At 43.8% G+C, this 21,663-nt stretch overlaps 1 protein-coding gene across 21 annotated transcripts in view; it reads left to right on the top strand.

Annotated features, from left to right (window-relative positions):
• The window catches only part of GLIS3 (GLIS family zinc finger 3), a 552,705-nt gene that overhangs the window by 86,663 nt on the left and 444,379 nt on the right, over positions 1 to 21,663 (top strand). For 18 of the 21 annotated variants that reach the window (XM_072840247.1, XM_072840236.1, XM_072840221.1 and 15 more), the window contains one exon: positions 3,097 to 3,158. The gene's annotated coding sequence lies outside the window, so the exon portion shown is untranslated. Of the gene's footprint in view, positions 1 to 3,096; positions 3,159 to 13,089; positions 13,534 to 21,663 lie in introns of those variants that run through there. The other 3 variants (XM_072840241.1, XM_072840243.1, XM_072840273.1) reach the window with 2 other exon arrangements.

Genomic DNA, 21,663 nt, shown 5'->3' with positions numbered 1-21,663 from the left:
AGAGTGAGAGCAGGAGGCTCAAGATTAAGGAGTCAGGACCAGGACCATTTGTATTTGAAGTAGTATGTACTTTACATTTGTGGAGGGCCACAGTAGAGGCAGGGAGACCAGTGAGGAGAACTGAGGGCCTCAAGTGTTTACAGAGACTGAACCATGCCCATTGCCAGAAGCTTTGGGAAGCAGGATGGTGAAGGTGAATAGGGTAGAGGAGGGGTTCAGTAGACAGAAAAACTGAGAGGGTGACAGTGGCCTGCAGTGAAGGACAGTTGAGTTACTGACTTATTCCACCTGACAGCCCTGTGGACTCTGTAGGCAGATGAGTTTGGCCAGAGTTAGAAGGTTTATATGGTTGAAGGTCAGAGTAATGATCTTTAGAGGAAGATGGTAATGATGGCGATGTGCCAGGCTTTTCCCCACCCATGTTATCTCTATAATTAGCAGAAGAGTACTGCTCGACAGGTGAGTGACTTTCATTTTAGAGGATTTTTTCTTTCCCTTGAGGGACAACAGAACAGAGTGCTGACAGGGTAGACTCTGAAGCCAGAAGACCAGGACAAGTAGGGGAGCTTCTTATTGGGCAAAGAATGTAATCTTTCTGTGCCTCAGTGTGTTGTGTGTGTGCATTACATCGGGGTAACATGGCTCCCCTCATAGGGCTGTTGTGGGGATTAAATGTATTAATGCAGATAAAGTGCGTGGCCTCGGTAAGCACATAGGAACTGTTGGCTCTTCCTACTGGTGAGTAAACTGAGCTGCTGGGCCGCAGCTAGGAGAGGCCACCCAGCTCCAAGGCCTCCTTACGTTCCTCTGTGCCATGTCTGAGCGAGAGTGGGGCCCTCCCAGAGGTGCTCAAGAAGGATGGTGGGAATAGCATGTTCAGGTGGAAGGAGGAAGAGGAGGACGAGAAGCAACCAGGAGAAATTTGGAGGAGGAACAACAATAGAGAACTTAAAAAAAAAATCTTTTCTATTTTTTCTGGCTGTTAAATTAAAATGGTCTCACTCTGAAAATTAAAACATCCTAAAACTAAATTTCTATCATCTGTGATCTAGCCATCTGCCCTATTCCATCAGCCAGCCATTGCTAGTGGACTTTGGAAAAACAAAAGCCAACAGGAAATTATAATATCATAGAAAGCGGGAGACATGACTCCAAAGAGCAGAGGTGGTTGATAGGCCAGATGCAGGAGTGTCAGGTCCCTGAGGCTTGGTGTAGGGAGGGCAGGGGGAGCACGTATCAGAGTCAGGGTGGGAGTCCCTCAGTTAGGTTTGGGGTGAATCCGGTGTAGGTCAAGGAATGGACGTACAGCTCCAGAATAAGGGGGGTGGCACAGAGAGTTGTGGGGCCAGGAAACTTTGTTTTGCTCTGGACCTCTTTGGGGGTCTGATGAACTTAAGGACCTCTTCTCAGAATAAGGTACCTAAAATAAAAGACGTGGGATTATAGCAGGTAGACATTTCTGTCCACAAACACTTTGGAATTCAGAACTCCTGTAAAGATAATTCCAGCTTTCGGATATGGCACTTCTTGAAGACTCCCTGCTTAGAAGCTGTCTAAATCCTCTAAACCTTGTGGGTATAGAAAGCTAAAAATATACCCAGAATTCCGAATGAGCCAGATCTCTAGCTTCAGACAGTGATTTTGGATAAGGGCGTATCTTTAGGTGATTTGGAGTCCCTAAAACATAGAGAAGTTATGTAAATATTAGCATCACCACCCCCGTTTACTTATTTCATAAGGGTATTGGCAGAATGAAAAGTACTTTGGAGACTTCATGTGCTGATCAAGTCCCTATAGAGTCCAAAAAAAAAAAAAAAAAAAAATCCACTGCGACCCAAGGGCAAGTAATCCTGGGTTATTGACTCATTACAGTACATTCTTGGTATGCTCCACATGCTTGCAAGGCAGCTGATGCGCTTTCCTGTGGGGCTGGATCCACTCCCCTCACCCCCACATGAGCATATATGGGGTTTAAATTTACAAATACAGTTCAGATAATCACCAGTAACCCATCTTGGACAAGGGGGAAGACAGGAAGAAGGCTGACAGCAGGCATGGCCCAGGGCAGATTTGTTGGGGTACATACACTAGAAAAAAGAGTTTTAGAGATTTTCCTTATCAGCCATTTATCAGAAATTGACTGAGCCTGCCTATGAAGTCATCATTAATATAGCAGAGGGGAAGTTGTACATCCAGTGATCCCATTTACTGTTCAATTGTGATTCTATATTTTTTCCCAGGTCACAGGAGTGCGTCTATAGGACTTTTCTGCTCCTTCCTACTAGGAGCTTTTCTGCTCCTAGATATGAAATCATCATCCCAACTACATCCATTGTTGGAAGTACTATTTTGGATTGGCCCTGTGTAATGTGAAATGAAGAGAAAAAGTGTGTAGCTGAATCCCGATATGGAAATCCAGACTTAAAAACATTCTCTGATGGTTTGGCATCCGTGGGATAAATTGGTCATAGTTTTCAACAACTCAGATCAAAGCCAAATGCTGTTTGCATTCAGACAGTGATTCAGGGACCATGTCTTATTTGGTTTCTTTGAAAATAGAGCACAGACATTTTTTCATACCTTTGAGAGAAATCTTTTGGCTGCCAAATTTGTGCCTAGTAAATGTTATTGTACCCTAATACAAAGTTTTACATCTTGTCTCAAGTGTCTTTTGCAGCCTTGCTCCACCATCCCCAAGCTGAGTGGCTGGTTGCAATGAAGGTCTCCTGATGGTAATGTGAAGAAGAAAAAAACAGGCCAACTGGTAAAGATAAAAAAGAAATGAGAGTAAATAAAACACATATGGAAGGTCTACTTTCAGAGTTAAAATGTATACCAGTGTGTATGCAAATCAGCCCTCCAAATAGAAAATCTAGGCGGGGCCCACCATAGGCATGATCATAAGTAGCCAAGTTTGCTTTCTGTGGCCTTTCATTCCCCTGACCTGGGTATTTCTCCAGCACCTCCATCCCTGTTCTTTCTTAGGCTTCTTTTCCATCCTTCTGAATCTGCTAGAGAACCAGAATTGCTCCTGTTTCAGGGCCCACTTCAGGACTCCTCCTCTTGCCTCACATTTCACTTCTACTCTCCCTACAGACTCCTGTGTCCAGTGTGCCTTTCCTCCTGAGGGCATTGCTCATCAGGGAGGAGCTCCAGGGGTAAGTGAGAATTCTTTATATGACCATTCTTTTTTTTTTTTTTTTTTTTTGAGAGAATGAACACGCACAAGCTGGGAGTAGGGGGTAGGGAGAGAGAGAGAGAATCCCAAGCAGACCTCCCGCTGAGCTCAGAGCCACCAGCGCAGAGCTCCATCTCATGACCTTGAGATCATGACCTGAGTGGAAACCAAGAGTCAGATGCTTAACTGACTGAGCCGTTCGCAGGTGCCCCTAAATGGTCGTTCTTAAATAAAAATTATTAATTCATAGCCAGTTCTTGATTTTTGATGAACAGATTATGTTTTAAAGATTATTTTCTGACTTAATTTTGTTCACTTACCAGACTTTATCAAGTGTCTCTTACATAGAGTGCAGTGGCTTTGGTGTAGTGGGCATCAGAGGAGAGCCCAGTTGTTAGTGGAGGGGGCAGAGGTCCTATACACAAAAGGTTAAAGAGCATGGCAAGATAGAGTAACAATTCAGAGATGAAGCAGGCTGGTTTTAACAAATGCTTATTTCATACACTGAATGTGGCAGACACTATTTTAAAGGCTTCCCAAATATTAACTCATTGAGTCTTCAAAGCTGTGGTCATTCCTGTTCTGCAGATGGAGAGACAGCCACAGAGAGTAACTCCCCCAGGGTTACTTGCCAATTAGTGCGGAGTCAGTACTAAATCCCAGCAGTTTGACTCCAGGGTCTGGGTCCTTAAAGCAGCTCCATGTGGCATCTCCAGCTTTAGGATGAGGACTAAGTGCAGGACACAAACAAGGATTCTGATTTGTGGAAGGGTCCATTCCAGGTGAGCTAAAGAGGGCAGAGAGGGCTATCTGACAGAGGTTCTTTACCCTGGCTACCCATTATAGTCACTGGGAAGTTTGAGAAAGTCCCAAAGACCAGATCTTATCCAGGCTGCTAAATCAGAATCTCAGGGGGGAGGCCTGGCCAGGTGTGTGAAGAGGGCCGCCAGGTAGAAGACAGCCAGCATGAGAAGCCAGTAGGGGGATGAGGCTCCAGAACTAGAGCCTCTGAGTGGACAGGAGCTCAGGAAGACAGGAGGGCGGAGGGCAAGGTGGTCAGGTGTTTCTCTCCCACCACCAGTCTCTGGGTCTTCCTCCAGCCCCGCTGCTCCCTTCTTTCTCCTCTTTTCTGGCCTCATTGTCCTTCCTTATCTTTTGTTTTCTTTTCCTTCTCTATCAACCCTTTACCTTCTTCTTTCCTGCATCCTCCTGCTGTTCTCTTATTTCCTTCTCCTGCCCACTGCTTCCTTCCATTTCCTGGCCTTTTGGCCATTTCACTTGACATTGCCCCTCCTCCCAGCAGAAGGTGGGCAGAGGCAGAGTTGTGACTTGGATGAATCTCGATGCTCATTGGCAATGCTCCTGAGGGAATTGGGGGAAGGCCTGGAACGTGTAGACCTGGCTCCCCAGTAGTGTAATTCGTGTTTGATACTAGTGAGGGCCATATTCCCTGGGGACCTAGGGTATGTGCACCTGGCTTTGAGGTTGAGAAATATGAGTTTGGAAGGTGTGTGAAAAACTGCCCTCAATATAGTGGCTTAAATAACCCAATTCACATCTCACAGTTCTGTAAGATAGAAGTCTGACATGGGTCTCACTAAGACTAAGGTCCAGTGTGAGCAGGACTGCTTCCTTTTTGGAGGTTCTAGAGAAGATTCTATTTCATTGTGTTTTTCAACTTCTAGTGTTTTCCTATGTTCTCTGGCTCCTGGCCCCATCCTCCATCCTCAGAGCCAGTAACCTGGCACCTCTCTGGCCCTACCGTGGTTGCCAAATCACTTTCTCTGAAGCTCTTCTTCTGCCACCCTCTTCCACTTTTAAGGGCTCTTGTGATTGATTCCATTGGACCTATGTGGATAATCCAGAATAATCTCTCTCTCTCTCTCTTTCTTTCAATTTATTTATTATTTATTTATTCATTCATTCATTCATTCATTCATTCATTCATGAGATTCAGAGACAGGCAGAGACATAGGCAGAGGGAGAAGCAGGCTCCCTGCAGAGAGCCTGATGTGGGACTTGATCCCAGGACCCCAGGATCACAACCTAAGCCAAAGGCAGACACTCAACCACTGAACCACCCAGGTGCCCCCAGAATCATCTTTCTATTTTAAGGTCATTTTTTTTTTTTTACCAACTTTAATTCCACCTGCACCTTAATTACCTTTAGCCACTTAACATATTCACAGATTCCAGGGATGAGGATATGGGCATTTGTAGGGGGAAGGAGGACATTATTCTCTCTGTAACAGCCTCACAGAGGAGGAGAAGTAGACAATAAGGATCATTCCATATGGACAGAAGAGCACATGCAGAGGTTTGGGGACTTTGAAGAGTATTCAAGGTAGGTTTGAGGAACCATAGTAGTGTAGTATCACTTGGTGGTGTCCTGCAACTGGTTATGACATATACCATTTATACAATAAATTTTATTCATAAATTTTACATCTAATAGTTTTAATCACATATCTGATCAAAATGTCTTCCAATAAGCAGTACTCTGTGGAGGCAGTAGAGTGTTGTGGCTGAGAGCATGTGCCCTGGAGCCATAGCTAGGTTCTAGTCCTACTTCTATCACTTATTAGATAGATATCTGTAAGGATTGAATGAGATTAAGAATCTCAAGTACCTTGCCTCAGCTGCTGGCACACAATAAATCCCTAATAAATGTGAGCTTTTCTGATTGCCATAACTAAGCTGTATCTTAAGCTTATGGCTTATAACTTGCCACTCACATTTTCTCCTTCATGTCCACTTCTTGCTGGAAGAAAAATGAAAGCAGTGGCAGGAAGAACATTTCTGACCTAGGCAGCCAGCTGAGATAGCATCATTATTATTGAGCTCAGACTGTCTGACTGCTGGTCCCTAAATTCAATCTAGAATCTAAGGACTCTCTGCTCCTGCTGCTTACGCCAATAGCCCCAAATGGTATCTATAGCTGAGTTTTAAATGACATTTGGTTACAAGACAGAAGACAGAAAAGCATGGGGATGGGGGAGGCGGTGTCCAGGCTGAACTGAGACTTTCTCAGGTAGGATTAATAACAGAAGTGAGTGGGCCTGAGCAGTGACTTCTGTACAAATATTTTTTTTTATTTCTGAAAGTCAGTTGGAAAATCTTGACTCTGTTTTATCCAGGAGTGAGATAAATTCCACTTTCAGTAGGAATTTGGGAATGCATATACTTCTATTAGGTGCTGTGTTCCAGGGCTATATTGTTAACCAGTAACTGAGAACATGTATAAATGGCCTGGATTTTCAGGACAGTTGTCTGACAACCAAATGGATAAGCTACTGTATCTGACCCCCAAAGGTTGACCAGCTGGTCTGAAAGGGGGCATTGTGTAATTACTGTGGAAGCAAAATGTCTCTTGTTTAATGTAATACTGATCAGATGATAGGAGGATCTCAAAAAGAATGTGAACCATAAATTTTTTTTTTAAAGTAACCAGGCTAAAATGATGTCACAGAAACTAAGTATCTATATTGGATGGTGAGCCCCTTTAAGTTTTTAAGTATTGCTTTTCTTTGTACCCTCCATGGTATGCTGAATGCCTTAGGTACTTCTATAAGTTGTTGTCAGCTATTTGTTTAAACAAAAATAAAAGAGATCTACTGGCTCCCGCAAATGAAATGGTCCAGAGATTGGATGGCGATCATGTGTGGTTCCGTTAGGACTCTGGGCCTGTTTTCTGCTGCCTTCTCCACCTTGCTTTCCACAAAGTTACACCTTCCTTGGCAGGCTGAGAGGAAGACGGCTTCATTTCTGTCTCTTCATAACACACAGAAGAGGCTCTTTAGAGAGAGGAGAAGACATTTTTAAAAGCTACCAAAACTTTCCTCTTATGAGAACATCTCATTGGACCAAAATGGGTCCTCTACCCATCATCAAACTAGTCCCTGTAGCCAGAGCTCTCCTCTTTACATTATATTGGTCCAAATTGGGTCATATGCCCATCAGTGAACCAATCTCTCTGGTCAGAGGAAGCCCCTGGTTGTGCATATGTGCCGGCCAGTTTTGCAATTCCCAGTCAATCCTTGCAATAACTCAGGTAGCAGCCCTGAGGTCCTCAGTGGTTCAGGAACCAGCCAGACGTCTTCCAGAAAGTGGCAGAGTTAGGATTTCTAGGTTTTCTGATTCTAGAGTCACCCTCCTTCCAATGTACTATCCTGCTTGAATGAATAAACAAATAGATATCTGGTGGAAGCAGGGCTCCCTGCATGGAAAGAAGAGTAGAATAATGGTTAATGTGGGAAATGTTTCTCTTTGAAGCCTGACCATTTCCCCAGGAGCTGGGTAATGCTGGAAAGATAACCTACTTTTCTCTGCCTTTGTTTCCTCATTTATAAAATAGAACTTGTCACCTCATTGGGATGTCGTGGGAATTAAGGGAAGTAATGCAGACAGTGAACTTGGAACACCATTCCAGCCTGAAGGGAGTCAGTGCTTTACCTAGGGCAGGTCTCCTTTGGGGACTGTTGGTCATTTGTCTGATGGACAATAAAATGGTACTCCTCCATTCTCTTACGGGGTCAAAAGGGGGATAGAAATGTTTATGGATCTGAAAACTGCCTGAGTACTTCAGCATCACGGGGCCTAAGGATTTGTAGACAATCTCCAAGTACATTCAAACCCCCTTGCAGGCAGGTCTGTTTAGAACTTGAGGTGAGTAGGGAGGAGTCTGAAGAGCCACTGGATCACTTTTTTTTTTTTTTTCAGAGCTTAATTCTGTCCACAACTTACTCATTGTTCTTGCTTATTCTGGAGCTGTCCTAATGCTGTCTTGCCTCCTTTACTTTCTCTTGTTTTTTATTATTTATTTTTTAAAAAGATTTTTACTTATGTATTTGAGGGAGAGCTCACATATGTTATGTATGTGAGGGAGGGGCAAGCAGACTCCTCACTGAGCATGGGGCTCGATCTCATTACCCCAAGATCATGACCTGACCGGAAATCAAGAGTCTGATGCTCAACCAACTGAGCCACTCAGGCACCCCAGCTTCCTCTTGTTTTGAAGAAATTCATCTTCCTTCCTGTGCCCTTGGTCCATATTTTCCCTCTTTTTTTTCTCCCCATAATTTAGTACATATGTTTTCCTGTTGTTCAGGGTGTGATGCAGATGACCTGGTGTGGTGTGGCACGAGGGAGGACTGGGGTGTCATATGGGGGAGGATCATTGGGGCAGCAGAGGAGGAGGAGGCTCACCCTCCTGATGGTAAGCATTGCTGAGACAGTTTTCTTCCCCAAGAAGGAAGAACTTTCGGTTTACAATGATGAGCCTTGGGGCACAGAAAGAGAGTGACAGGTGTTTAGACCCTTTTGGAGTATTGGAATGATTACATAGATGTGCAAAGACAGTCGTTAGTGCCATTCACCAACTCTCAAAGTGGGAAAAAATGTTCTTTCACTTCTTCATTAATTCATCCACTCATTTAGCATTAAGTACTTACTAGTGCTCAGCTGTATTGCTAGACCATGAAAGGCTCATGAACTGTAAATTCTACCAATGAGAAGGCACTGAGAGAAGGGAACTTAATGGATAGGTAGCATTATGATGAGGTAATTAATTTTATATTAGGTGGCATATAGAAGTAGCCAGTATGGATGTTAAGTGGAAAAAAAATAGTAGGAGACTGGCTGCCTGTGGAATATTGTGTATGTCTATGAACTTTTTTTTTTTTATTTTGGTAAACTCTGTGGATACACATTAATAGTATGTCAAGAAATATCCTGTCACCATTGTAGAACACAAGATGCATCTCAATTGGGTCTGTATAAAATAGGAAGAAAAATTTTACCAATTAAAATAGATGAGGCATTGCATGGAGTAAAATACTTCAGTATTGGTCAGTTGCATATTGAGTGATACATTTTAGACTCTGATTCACAGTTTCAATCTGAGAAAGGAAAATAGGTATGATGCTATGAATGTAATGAGTGTAAATAATACTTTTTAAAAATTGCATCACTGCTGTGGAAGCAGGAGAGTCTGGGCTGACTGCACTTGTGGCAAAATTAATAGAAAGATCAACTTAAATGTTTTATGAGGGTATTAAGCACTGATAACATTCCACTATTTGTACTATTCGCTTAGGAAGGTAAAATGGAAATTTTCCATCTGACACATTTATTTCCCCTCTTTAAGTTGGCAAACACTGACTTTTTCCAGTGCATTTCTCCATAACTGGACTCTTGCCAGCTCCCATGTGGTTGTGTGTGTGTGTGTGTGTGTGTGTGTGTGTGTGAATAGCTAGGCATACTATCCCTGGTGCTGTTAGTTTAACTTGTCTGCCTTTGGGGGTTAAAGCTTGTTTCTCTCTATATACATTTTACAGAAGTAGGAATCTGATCATAGTTCTTTGCAAGTTTGTAAAGGTTTGCTGGTGGATCCCTCAGACTGACACAAACAACAGTTCTCCTGTAGGGTTGCACCTAAGATGTTCCATCCCAGAGTCCGTTGTGTTCTGCTGATGTTGCTGTATGAGACTGTGCATATTCCTATTTTGTACTCTTGCTTGGTGTGAGCAGATACACAGGATCTATGCCTTTTGTGCCTTTCTGACGCTCCTTATTCCACCTGTGATGACTTTCTTGGCTTATCAATTCTATACTCCTTCTTTGAAGTCCAGCTGAAACAGCCAAGCTACTGCATGGGATGTATAGTAGGAAATGATTTTTGCCTCCTCCACACTCACCTGTGCTTATCTGACATTGATCACAAGGTGCTTGGATTTTATACACCTGCAGTGTACTTTGTACAAATTCAGAGAACATGTGGTATTATTTTAGTTTACAAGGACTTGGGGCTTCAAGACTGACAAACCTAGCTCTGCCCCTCACTCTCTATAACTTTTTACTGGGCTTCAGCTTCCTGGCTTCCATGTAGGAGACTACCAATGGCCATTTGGAAATTGCTTGGATAAGGTTCTGTATTGCAGAGCCATCATTTCTTAAGGGTTTGCTGTATCTCTGGCACTGGGCAAATTGCTTTATGTGACATCTTCCCTTGCACAATGCCTGCAAGTGTTAATTCCTTTACTCCCTGTCCTGGGACAGAGTGGGTACTCACTGAATATTTCTCTAGTGAATGAGAACTGGACTTGAGCTGGCAGCAGGGTTTTGTCTGCTGAGTTGGCTGCCCTGAGTCAGAGGCTGAGATACACACAACTGATGGCTCCAGAGAGGGAAGAGAGCAACTAGACTGCAGTTCCCACCTCTGGCTGAAAGGCTGCCAGGGTGTGATTCCTAAGCATGATGGAGAGCTTACAGGGAAGGAAGAGTGTCATTTCTGAACTACACTATTTCCTTTCCCACCATTTCTTACTCTCCCCTCCTCCATCCCTGCTGACCATTTCAGTCTAGAAGAGGTACAGATCTCATTCTGAGTCACTCCAGGATTTTATTAGGAATCCTGCATCTTTACTATATCCCATGGAACATAAGGACATTGCTGATCTACATTCCTGCCCTCCCCCCACCAAAAAAAAGTCAAGTGAAGTACTGTACGTATTTAGTCGTAAAGTATAGGAATGTTAGAGGCTCATGAAAATCCCACCTAAATAAAAAATGACTTTCCTGCTGTAGGTCTCTTCTAAGTGAAGAGAATTTTGGGGATCTCCAGGTTAATGACTCATAGCTTTCCCAGTGTTTTATTTTCCATGAGCCACTGATTAAAGTAGGGTGTAGCACAATATTTTTCTCTTCCAGCTAAGCTGTTCCTATCAAGTAGGAAGCTTAAGAAGCTTCTTCAAGCCCCTAGGATATCGTTTCATGCATGAAAACTATTGTATTTAAGATGATATTCAAGAGATGGTAGATCGGTTTTTTTGCAGCTTCCACCCACGCTTGTCTTGTTCCTGGGGAGCCCTATGTACAGCACAAGAGTCTGGATGAAGAGAATTTCCCAAAGCGCATTAAAGGGTCAGTGTTCCCATCTTGCTCTGTTCCTGAAGGCTGGAGTTAATGAGGAAGACTTTTTCTGTGAATGTCAAGCATGTTGCAATAACTAGCCACAATGGAATAGTCATAGCAACTTCTACCACTTGGTTTCTTTGTTTTTGTGATGTTGCTGCATGCTTCATTTTATGAGCCTTTTCTTGTGTGTGGTTGAGCCCATCTATTGCCATCTTGGGCTTGGATACTTGTATTTAAAAGGAGATGAAGAACAGAGAGAAACTGGAAAATTGACAATGACATATCCTAAGCACTTATAAATTTATTTCCCTCTCTCTACTTCTGCTGACAGATATTCTGATGATTAATATTCTGATGAGTTTGTGTCTTTAGCAGAGGGGAAAAATGCCTTCCTTAAAGGGAGTCTTGAAAAGCAGATCATAACAAGACATAAGGATTGTGAAAATGGGGTTTTTTTTGTATGATGTCAATATCTTGGATACAGACCCACTCTAGTAATATTCTTTCTGAAATAAGATAAATGAAAATTATCAATAATCATTTTGGTTTGGCTTTTTGGGGCAAGTCATTTGTGTACTTGAGGGCTTCTATCTTGCTCATAGGAATGCTCATTTATATTTTAGTGGAAGCCCTAGAATAGAATATAAGGATTGGTGGAATTCATTTTTTTCCTTAGAAGGAGACAGTGAGAGGGAGAGAGAATCTTAAGCAGGCTCCACAACGAGCGTGGAGATGTAGCTGCGCTAGATCTCAAGACCCTGAGATCATGACCTGTGCCAAAATCAAGAGTCAGATGCTTAACCGACTGAGCCACCCAGGCGCACCCAGAATTCTGGATGTCACCACAGAAAGGCCTAACTGGAGGGGATTTGTGTTTTATATACGTTGATTCCCAAGATGCAAGTCTGTACATATGTAGCAGTACATGTGGGGAACCACTAGTAGTTGGCCTTCTGGGGACAGTCTCTTGAGGGCTCTGACCAAGCCAAGTAGAAGGGCTGGGGTCACAGCTTAGGTGAGGATGTTGAAAAAAAATTTAAAGATTTTATTTATTTATTCATGAAACACACAGAGAGAGGCAGAGACATAGGCAGAGGGAGAAGCAGGCTCCCTATGGGGAGCCTGTTGTGGGACTGGGATCAGGGGATCACTCCTTGAGCTGATGAAGGCAGATGCTCAACCACTGTGCCACACAAGCATCCCAGGAGGTTGAATTCTTAAGGAGCAAGTATTACTGAATAGATGCTATACATGCAGAGAGTGTGCCTCCCTTCCTAACAGCCTGTTTTTAGAATTTTATATTCAGGTAACATTTCCATTTCTTCTCTGCTTATACTTAGAAGAGATGCCAGAGGCATCCTCTGTGCTTCACCTAGCCATTTTCAAAGTTATGTTCATCTAATCCTAAGTATCAGAAAGACACTTTTGCCATTTACCACTTTTTAAAAAGTTTTTCTCTCTGTATTTTACTATTGGGTATTTGTTTTCACTTGTTCTCTACTATTTGACATCAGATCCTGTCAAAACTCTGACACTTTTTCACGTTAAAAAGGCCAATTCAACAAATAAGGCCCAAGAAGAAGGCAGTGTCTCTCTGCTGTTACTCTGTTCTGGAGTTCCTAAACTCCCTGGCACACGGGAAGGAGTGCGTGCGTGAACGCGTGGAGAGGGAGACACGAGCGCGGCCATCGAATTGGTCAGCCTGGTGACCGGCGAGCCCGCCCCCACCCTCTTCCCCCTCCCCCTCCGGCGCTCACACTCAGGAAGCAGCTGGCTACAGGCCGGCCCTCGCGGCCGAACACACATCCACACTCCTCGCGGGGCCGCCTTCTCCCTCCCTCCCTCCCTCCCTCCCTCTCCTCTCCCCCTCCCACCTCCCTCCCCTTGCAGCCGCGTCCACACTGCGCCGCCCCAGCAGCCCAGAGCGCGGCGCGCAAGGGCACCAGCGCCAGGGCCGATACCGTTGCCCCTCCCCGCACGCCCGCCCTCCCGCCCGCCCGCAGCCGTCCAGGCTCGCACCAGCGCTCCCCCAACGGAACCCGCCGAAAGCAATTAGCCAGCATCCCGCACCGGCCCCCAGACGCAGGGCGAGGATGAGCGGGACAGGCGAGGCACAAAGTCGAAACTCAACTTTTTAAAAACATTTGCGCGTGTCTGTGTCTGTGTCCGTGTGGGGGGAGAATGAGCTGATGCCGAGGGTCCGGCCACCCCCTCCTGCCGCCTCCTCCCCCTGCCGCCGCTGCCCTCGCACACGCGCGCGCACACACACGGCACTTGGGCCGGGTTTCCGCGCTCCGTCCCCCGGCTTGGATGGGAGTTCTCATTTCCGAAGGAGGCAGAACCCGTGGAGCGCGCTGAAGGGCGGCCGCCGCTGTCACTCGCAGGCTGGCCGAGGAGGGGACCCGCACGCCTGGCTTTGTTGTGGAAATCCGGGTTACCTGGTAAGTGGATACCATAGGAACTTTGCTCGCAGGCGAGAGACGGGAGAAACCGGCGCTTCGGAGTGTGGGGGAGTTAACGCTCAGAGACGCAAACTAGGGGTTAGAAATAGTTTTCCACGCGGAACCCGTGGCGTTCGCGCGGGTTTAAGGATACTCGCACCCCCAGCCCGAGATTTTCTAAAAGATGTGTTTGTTGAGACAGCAACCCTGGATGAGGCATCAAGCCCTGTTGTTGTCAGTTGCCTCAGAGCACCGAGTGTAGAAGACGGAAAGGGAATCAACAAGGTATTAAAGTTTCTTTAATTAGGAAGAGTTTTTGTTTTGGGTTTTTCTTTTGGACAGCAGGGGCCAGAGGGCCACACAATCAAGGCAAGTTACAGGACCCACGGGCTTGGTCCTGCACGCCGCCCCCGAGTCCCCACTGAAGGGAAACTTTGAAGAAGTGGGCACTGATGGGGGGACGTGAGGTCCCGCGCGCGCTCACGGGTCTGTAGTTGCCTTTTCCAGTTCCACGTGTTTGTGGAACTCCGCTGAGGCCGTTTTGCACACTTGGATCTCCCCAAAGACAAGGTCCCCATTGCTCCGAAGGTTCTTGGGGTGGGGGTGGGGGGTCCGTCTCTGGGAGTTGTTCCGTGACCCGCAGCCGCCAGGTCTCTAACTATAACCTCCCACGCGGCAAAAGGCGCAGACATTCTCAGACGCTCACACTCCCCACCGGGTTCGTCACTTTGCGTTTACATTTTTAGGGGCCCGACAAAATGTCAGCACTGTTTGGAAAATGTCTCAGTCTTGGCCACTCTGTCCCGCTCACAGCACCAGTCCCTGTAAATGACGCTGTGTGTATTTTGAAGTCTGTCGGGGCCGCTCTCTGGAAAGCGTGACTGAGCAGCCGGCTCTCTCCTAGACACACACCTTGCCCCAAGCGACACTTCCAAGTTACTCACTGGAGCTGACAAGTCACCTCGGGGACGAGGAAGTTACCCAAGTGTCTGGAAAACTCGGCCCTGAGTGATTTGTCATCCTATGGATGATTCAATTAGGTACCTGGAGGGAGAAGCTTTGGGAAAGGTGGTTTCTGGCTTCGCGGGTCGCGCCCTCCACTTGTTGGGGGTGTTTGGGAGGCAAGAAGCGAAAGCAGACCCGAGGGTTAGGACGCCGGCTCGATGGCAGCTCCGGGCCGCAGCCGCCCCGGAATCCCAGCTCAGCTCGGGCCGCGAAGGGCAGCGCGCTGCTCTCCCCGCTCGGGTTTCCCAGCCGCGGGCCGGCGGCGGCGCCCTTTCGGCCCGACTTACTCGGGGCTGGGTTGCACAACAGGAAACCGGCACGAGTTTGTTTTGTTTTGCTGCGCTAGCTCGCGGACCCGGCGGAGGGTTAGGGTCAGAGGCGGCCGGCGAGTGACGGGGTCGCCCCAGCGCGCCCCAGCCGGGGCCCTGCCGCCTCCGCCCTCAGACCCGCCCCTCGCTCCGCGCGGGGGAGCCTAGTGGCTCGGGCCTCCGACCTCCGCGGGCCACGCCAGGGGGTCGGGATAAGGGCTGCCCTCCTCCCACCCTGCCCCAGTCGCGTCTCCCCGCCCGGCGGGTCCCCAGCACCTCTCGATCTCTCAGGCCCTCCTCCTGCCTGGAGAGCCCCTTCTCCCCCCCCAACCCCCGCCCCTCTGCTCTGTATTCCTCACCTCCTGCTAGGCTTCCTGGGTTTCCGCGAGGCCCTCATCTCTGGAGCATCTAAACCCGGGGCAGGGGCGGGGGGTGGAGGGTACTTCCGGAATGGCAGGGAGCAGCGTCTTTTGGGACTGGACTCTGGCGGTTGTGGCCCCTTTTACGGAGAAAAGGGCTTTGCACCGTCTCCCCATCTACTTCCAGAACCTCAGTATCTCCCCCAGAGTTTGGGCTGGGGTGGGGGGCGGGGTGCTGGAGTTTGAGGAGAGGGATGTACTGCAGCTCCCCCCAGCGGACCGATTCCCCTTAGGATCTGGGATCTGGAATCTGGGAATATCAAGTAGAGACTAAAAGCTAGAAGGACCTTGGCTATGGATCCCCTATGGATGAGGAAACCCAGATTCAGAGACTTGTAGGGTTTTGTCGAAGCCCTCATAGTCAGTTGTCACAGATGCTGGACACACAATGAAGTTCCCCAGTTTCTGGTGCAGAGAGCCTCTCTTGGCATGAAGGTGAACTCAAGACAAATGTGAAGCCTTCTTATGTCCCCACTGAAAGCTTTGATGAGTCATGATTTCTGCATTGGGAGTTAGCCAGACATCCGTTTCCCCCGTGTCACATTCTCTGTTAGACTACCCTTTTACACTAAACTGGGAAGCTTTTTTTTTTGTTGTTTTTTTTTGTGTGTGTGTGTTTTTTTTTTTTTTTTGTATAAAATTGATTTATTTGGTTTTAATCCTCCCATTCCTCCTCTTTGCCTTCCCCTAATTTTGCTTCCTTGGTGAAGTGTTGAATAAGTGCACCGGGCAAAGGTTTGTAGAAAAAGGATCTACCCATATGAAGGTTGGGGGAAAGCTTGCAGCCACGTAGAGACAGGAGTGTGCTATGACATGTTATTGTTGCAGCTGGGAGAGATCACATGTAAAGGCACTGCAGTTTTCCTGTGTTTTCACCAGTTGTCTATGGCAGCCACATCAGACCTGCCACTGCCTTTGAAAGGAAGAGTAGGGGACATTTCTTTTCCAATTCCTTTGAAAAACACTTCTTATTGGTGAATTCTTTTCCTTTGTTGCTCAGAGGAGTCAGCAATTCTTGAGTATGAGTGGTTCAGTCTAAGTGCTGCTGTAATTCCCTCTCTTCCTGGGTCACCTTGGGCCAGTTGTGAGAGGGCATCTTTTCTCTGATCCCTGCTTCTAACCAAGTTCCTTAATATGAGTGGTTTGCTAGAGCTTGAGTACATGGAGTCTGTTAATTTGCTTAGAAGTGATCTTCATTCCAAATAGGAGAAGCAACTTTTTGGGGATGGGTGGGATAAACTCCACGGTTCACCTAGTGGGTGCAGTTCCTACTGGGCCAAAATAGGATAGGGAAGGTGAAAATAGCAAACTAACGTTCTGTTCTGTACCAGCTATGTCTTCAGTCGTATGGTAGAAAGTGGTCTTTCCGTTGTTTCAAAAGAGAGCTGAGTGTTTTCAGTCTTTTTTTTTTTTTTTTTTCCCTCTGAGTGTTCTTTCTTGCTAGTAAATTAAGCCCGAGGACATTCTTTTCACTTTTGTCCCCTCTCATATTGTAGGTATTGATCTTTGGAGTTGTAATGCTAATTTGTAATTCTTCCAAGTAGAGATGAAGTACGATTTGAAGGAGATAATTCAGGAAGTGGCATCTCCTGCACATTCTCTTCCCTGGAGAAGTCATTTTTTTTGTGTTTCTGTAATTATTTTCTGTAGAGGATAATATAAAGACGGTGGAAACACAAGGTTTAACTCTAACTTTTTCACTAAGTTTGGTTGCTTCGTGGACTCAATTAGGATTAAAAATAAAATTAAAAAATAGATAAATGGCATCTAGGAAATTTGTGCAACAAAAATGTGCTGCCTTACTCATTCCTGGAGGATGAGACATACGGCAGAATCTTTAAATGACTCTAACATGTAGTTTGATAAAAAAGATGCCCCCAAGTCAGGTTCTCCATTTACTTAAGGTGGAGTTGAAACAAAACCCATGTTTTTTATTGAGTTGAAATAAAATATCCATACAGAAAAGAACATGTATCTTAAGCTTGGTGAATTTTCACTAGCTAAACCGAACTGAAAAACTGGCATCCAGATCAAGAACATTACCAACATTTCACACACTCATCATTATGTTCCCCCTCAAGAGTAACCACTGCCTTGACTTCTAACAGATACATTATTCTTGCCCGTTTTTAAAAATACCTTATGTGAGTGGAATAATTCAATATGTACTCTTGGATCTGGCTTCTTCTGCTGATGTCACAACCTTCCAGTAGTAGGTCAAATAATTTGGATTTCCCTTTAAAGATGGTGGGAATAATTGAGCTTGAGGAACTTAGTTGGTCAGGCATTACTTAATATGATAGAATTAGAACACTGACAAAACAGAAGGCATGTTTTCTATCCCACTGATGGTCTGATAGGGGACAGCAGACAAGAGTGAAAGACCAGTTCAAAGCCAGTGTGGGATGAGCAAGGAGAATGCTGAGAAGCTGAGTGCTCCAGATGCATTTGACAATCCCCTTTAGGGCCACCAACCCCCATAGCAAAAGAAGAAGTGCCTGGTCTCAGTAACAAAATGACTGTGTTTGTTTTCCAGCTTTTAGCTATGATTTTTCATTGTTCATGAGTATGCCAAGATAAAGGCCAGAATACTGTTTCTGCTTAGAAGACCGGCATAGTGTCTGGCTACTTTTTCCTGTCACAGAAAGGAATAAACGAGGGAGCATGCAACTGTGATTAAACTGGCACAGAGTGTAGGGTTTGTTATCATAGTTATACCTTATTGCACTGTTATTTATTTGGGCAATAAATGATAAATATAGGGTACAAATATGTAATTATATATTTTACTGATATCACGTTTTTCAATATTAATGAGCAGTACAAGTATAAATACAATAATGCATGCGATATATAAATGTTATATATGAATCCATATGTGTGTAATATGTGTAGTATGAAAAATACAGAGGTGTAGGTATTGTCTAAAACCATCTATGAACATATAAGCACTCATGAAAGTTCAAAGGGTAAATTAGACAAGGCCTCTAAACTTAATGTAATTAGAGTTTAGGCAGGGAGATGAACAGACAAGTAACTATAAGGTGATATAGAAAGTTATGGATGTTACAAGAGAGGTATTTTGAGTAAAATAGTTAACATTTACTGGGTCCTTGTGCCAGGCACTGTGCTGAGGAAGTAACATGATTGGTCTCATTTCATATTTTGTGATCCTATGAACTATGTATGATAGTGTAATTCTAACCATTCTGCAAATAGGTACAGATATTAAGAGAGGATCAGGGAAGGCCTACAGATTTGGGATGGACATGGAGGGTAAGTAGGATCTGGATTTGGGGAAAAAGAGGGCCAAAGAAGGGAGGAGGGGAAAGACCACCCATGTGGACTCGAGTACAACATGTAGGATGAGCAGAAACAAGGATCCAATTATGTTCCACTATGGGAACAAAATCAGGGGATTTGTCTGTAAAACTGGAATCACAAGGGCTGAGAGTGGTAGAGAGCAGACTTGAAATGAAGAAAGCTGATGGGACCATTCTCGTCTGATGTGATCTCCTCAAGGCCAAGAATGAGAACAACTGCACATTCCTTCAGGTGCAGGAAGCCCGGCTGAACTGCAGATGGGCAGATAGGGTTACAGCACCAGATCAGACCCTGTTCCAGGGGCCTTGGTAAAGAGATCAGACTTTCTTCCTTTCTTCTTCTTCTTCCAGATCAGATTTTCTGAGTATCATTTCTTCCTGAAGTTCAGAGCCAGATCCAAGAAGTTTCATTTCTAGGCCTGCTGCACACTGTATGCAGAAAACTAACCAGATGCCAGGGCTGTGTATGAATTCTTGTTATTCTTGTGTGTGAAGAAATGGATTAATGTTTTCCCAACCTTTTCAGCATGACCAGTAGTAGATTCCACTTCTTTCTGTAACTTGACTGAGTCATTCGTGTTGGTTTTTTTCTCTATCCCATTTTCTTTCTTTTCTTTTCTTTTCTTTTCTTTTCTTTTCTTTTCTTTTCTTTTCTTTCTTTCTTTCTTTCTTTCTTTCTTTCTTTCTTTCTTTCTTTCTTTCTTTTTTTCTTTTCTTTCTTTCTTCTTTCTTTCTTTTCTTTCTTTCTTCCTTCCTTTCTTTCTTTCTTTCTTTCTTTCTTTCTTTCTTTCTTTCTTTCTTTCTTTCTTTCTTTCTTTCTTTCTTTTTTTCTCTTTCTTTTTCTTTTTCTTTTTCCCTTCCTTCCTCCCTTCCCTTCAATAAATATGTTGTCATATTGGTTAAGGGCCTAGTCATTGTTGTGAATGTTCATACTTCTGCAGTGATGTCAGTGAACATAATTTAACTTGTGTAATACTTTTGTCTATCAACACTAAAAATAGTTTTATTGGTCACTTTTAGGCAATAACTACATTGAAGAAAAGAAATCAGTTTTGCATGTGATGCAGGACACTTTAATATGCTTGAATATTTGGTTTAATCTGTGATAAATTCAATTTTATTTCTAGAACCTCCCATAAATAATTATTTATTACCTGTTTGAAAGGATTGTGACCTTTAGCTTTGTAAATAGTTATTCATATGGACCAACTAGTTATTTTTACACAAAAAAATGACAAAGAATGCACTTTACATTTGCCATATTTTACTACATATGTACCTCCTTGTATGAGTGTGGAGATTTTGTTTTGTTTTTGAAAGAAAAATCTCCAGCTAGTTACTTTTCTTTTATATTTCTGAAGCGGCCTTTGTGTCTCAAACCATGGCCCTGTGGTGTTCACTCTTTGCAATTCAGGTAATTAATTCAGTGGTGACATCATAAGGAATGTGTTCATTTTTCCATTTCAAATTCCTCTTCATAGGATCTGATGGTTAACTCATATTAAGAACATATTTTGGAAAACTCAGTTCTCAAAGGCAGTTAGGCATTAATTTAAACTTGTCCCCCTTTAGCATTGTAAGAAGGAAATTCTGTTTCAGGGTAGGTCCCCCTACCTTCTGCAATGAGAAATCACTACAATTGTGGGTCATTTGGATCCTAATTTTGTTAGTTGGTTGATTTTTGGTGTTTATAGAGCATGACTGATGAAGTGATACTGAGTCAAATGCACAAAGATGGCAGTGGTAGGAGGATAGCCTTGTATTGGTGAATCCTTATGCTTTATAAAGCTAAAAATGTTGAACTTTTAGATTCTTTGCTCATTGCAACTATAATTTGATATTTCTTTTACTTTGGCTGTTCAACTCTGTCTATACCTGCAGCTTTTCTTTTTAGGTGTCTGAGCAGGCAACAATCTAAATGCTTTTTTAAGTTGCTTTTATACCTTTTTGACTGTAACTCACCATAAAGCATATTTTTCATCTTAGGCAAAATACGCTCTAAGCATTACAGATATATACAGACATGTATACCCACAAGTAACAGACACAAAACAGTACTTAACAATTAATACATTAGATGTACTCTGGTAGCTTCTATTTTGGTCTAGTCAGTTCAGTTTCATTAAAATACACTTTTTCCATTGAATAATTGATTTCAGGGCCTACCATCGTATTGCAACCAGTTTGAGAAACACTGCTTTAGAAAGAGCACTTTGTTAAAAATAGATCTAGGAACTTAGGAGCCACAGCATGGTTACTTTTCTGAACATACCTATGTTTGTATTAAAAATATTTTTGGTTCCAAGTTCATTCTTGTTTTGTGTGATTTCTTAGAATCCTAATTATTCCCCTTTCCCTTGCCATTTGTGATAGGGTCACAGATTTCTACAACTTTCTGTACTCATTGATGAGTTAATGATTGAGAACAAAGTAAATAAAACGTTTGTAGGTGATTACTACTAAAAGTAGTGACATTCAGTGAGCTGGGGGAGTATGAGAGTTACATAGATGGACTGAAGTATGGTGAACGGATTCTAATAGAGGTTACTGAATTTTTAGTATATTGCTCTTCTCCTTTGCTCTTGTTTTCTTTCCTTTGTCTATGTTTACTGTCTGCATTTGGCATGTCTTAGCCATTAATTTAAATTTAAAAGGGCACTGCTGGTTGTTTTATTCCCTACTTAGGGAAGATTATTTTCATTGAGAAAATTTTATAAAATATAAAAATAAAAAAATTAAAATGTGTATATCCCTAGATAGCTAAGGGTTTAAATCCACAGATAAGATGGTCAGGGATTCTACTAGATGGAATCCATAATGTTCATTATGTTATCTTTTCTGAGTGGGCTTTGAAAGAATGGTCTTGAATCTCTGGAGGGAATAGTAATTTGTCTTTATGTTTGTAATTGATATAACTCAGCACTAAACCTCTTTGATTTGTAAGGTTTTATCTTACTGGTGATTATATTGCTTGAATAATGTTCATACATCTTAGTGTTCAGAATAAGTATGTTAATATTTGTAGCATTATGGACATCAGACCTTGTCAGTGCTTACCTGACTCTATATTCTATA

The sequence above is a fragment of the Canis lupus genome, chromosome 1 (assembly GCF_048164855.1).
Source record: "Canis lupus baileyi chromosome 1, mCanLup2.hap1, whole genome shotgun sequence".
Classification (NCBI taxonomy): Eukaryota; Metazoa; Chordata; class Mammalia; order Carnivora; family Canidae; genus Canis; species Canis lupus.
Note: the sequence above shows the minus strand (reverse complement) of the source record. Positions and strands in the feature narration are given on the sequence as shown.